Here is a 2,426-nt window from a genome sequence, read left to right as displayed (position 1 = left end):
GTTAAAAAAAAATTTTTTTTAAACCCCCCCCTTTTTTTTTTTACATCTCAGCACTTCCCCTCTGCCTACGTCATCAGGCCAGTGGATGACGCACCAGACCAATCACGAGCACAGGACTTAGAGTCTGACAGGCCCGAGTTCAAGTCCCGGCTTGAGCGGTCCCAGCTGTGTGGTCTTAGGCAAGTTACTCAGCTTCTCTGAGCCACGTAGACTCATTCTGCAAACATGTGCCGAGTGCCTACTTTACAACGGGGTCACCTTGCTACGCCCGTCCTAAGGATTATAGAAGATAACATAGGCCGTGTCTCTAGAACCAAGCCCAGCTAATTATGATTAAGTACTCAATCATCTGGTGCCGTTTATTCTTCACGTTTTGTCATGATACGGTCTCAGAGTCTATTTATAATCATCCATGTTTACAATCTGGATTTTCTCATTGGTCAAAAACTATTTAGGGCCAGGGCACCCGGCTGACTCAGTCTCTGGAGCGTTGAGACTCTTGATCTCGGGGTTGTGGGTTCTAGCACCACGTTGGGTGTAGAGATTGCTAAAAAAAATTAATAAATAAATACACTTTAAAAAATTTATTTAGGACTGCCTCGGGGTCCTAAAGGGGTTGGATTTTGTTACAAACACTTGGAAGTTTCCAGTTTATTGCACTGGGGGGGTCAGAGAATGTGGTCAGGTCAGTTTCAGGTTTGAGGAACTTGGAATTTCTTTCAGGGTCTAATGTTGATTTGTGAATGTTTCATTGGCAGTGAAAAGGTGTGTTCTCCATTTATAAGATACAAAGGTCAAGTATTTGAACACAAGCCCCAGGATGGATAATTTATGACTGACCACTGCTGTATTCCTGGCATCCAGCAACTGGCCTGATGTACATCATCCAGGTTCAATAAATATTTGTTGAATGAGTGGCTAATTAATCAAGCAACCTTATTATCACTTAGATTCTCAATACCTTTGTACCTTTGCATATTTTTTCCCTACTCCATCTGTCAAAGCCTGGTGAGTTATGTCACATCTTCCCATCCCAACCCATTACATATTTTTTAAAAGATTTTAGGGGCGCCTGGGTGGCGCAGTCGGTTAAACGTCCGACTTCAGCCAGGTCACGATCTCGCGGTCCGGGAGTTCGAGCCCGGCGTCGGGCTCTGGGCTGATGGCTCAGAGCCTGGAGCCTGTTTCCGATTCTGTGTCTCCCTCTCTCTCTGCCCCTCCCCCGTTCAAGCTCTGTCTCTCTCTGTCCCCAAAATAAATAAACGTTGAAAAAAAAAAAAAAAGCATTTTTAACTTGCATTTCTTGGTGCAAAGTTGAGAGCAAAATAACATGGCAATTAATCAAGAAATTAAACTGGGGCGCCTGGGTGGCTCGGTCGGTTAAGTGTCCGACTTCGGCTCAGGTCATGATCTCACAGTTCGTGAGTTCAAGCCCCACATTGGGCTCTGTGCTGACAGCTCAGAGCCTGGAGCCTGTTTCTGATTCTATGTCTCCCTCTCTCTCTGACCCTCCCCCGTTCATGCTCTGTCTCTCTCTGTCTCAAAAATAAATAAACGTTAAAAAACAAAAAAAAGAAAAATTAAACACATCGCCTTCCTGCCCTCCCCAGATAATAGTGACAGAATTACAGACACAATCTGGCCCCGCGGTTCCAATCTGTTCCAATCTGGCCCCAAGGTTGGAAGGGAGGTTTCCGCACCTGTTAGTGCCCCACTGTGGCTCCTGTAAAGTCCTATGTTGAAGTCCTAGGCTCCAGGACTTCCACATGTGGCTGTATCCAGAAGTAGGGTCTTTAAATAAGTTAAAGTGAGGTCACCACAGTGGGGCTTTACCCAAAATGACCGATGTCCTTATAAAAAGAGGAAATTGGGGCACAGACACGTACGGAGGGAAGATCACGCGAAGTCACAGGGAGAAGGAAGCCAGAGAAAGCGCACTCAGAAGCAGCCAGGCCAGGGGCGCCTGGGTGGCTCGGTTGGGCGTCCGACTTTGGCTCAGGTCGTGATCTCACGGTCCGTGGGTTTGAGCCCCGCGTCGGGCTCTGTGCTGACAGCTCAGAGCCTGCAGCCTGCTTTGGATTCTGTGTCACCCTCTCTCTCTGCCCCTCCCCCGCTTACGCTCTTTCTGTCTTTCAAAAATTAATAAATTTTTAAAAAATAAAGAAGAAGAAGAAGAAGCAGCCACCAGCCCTGCCAACCTCCTGATGCTGGCCTTCGGGCTTCCAGAACCGTGAGAGTAAATTTCTGCTGTTTAAGCCCCCAAGTCCGTGGTCCTTTGCTCCTCAGCCCCAGCAGATGAATACATCACCCAGAAGGGCCAGCCAGAGGGGAACCTATGGAGGGGACAGAGCATCCTGTGGTCCCAGCCAGGCTGCCCCCTGCTGGGGGCTCTTCCTTGCTGCTCAGCGGTCCCTAAGTAGGATGTG

The sequence above is a fragment of the Prionailurus bengalensis genome, chromosome E1, assembly GCF_016509475.1.
Source record: "Prionailurus bengalensis isolate Pbe53 chromosome E1, Fcat_Pben_1.1_paternal_pri, whole genome shotgun sequence".
Lineage (NCBI taxonomy): Eukaryota > Metazoa > Chordata > Mammalia > Carnivora > Felidae > Prionailurus > Prionailurus bengalensis.
The sequence above is the reverse complement of the archived record's forward strand: the minus strand, read 5'-3'. Positions refer to the sequence as shown.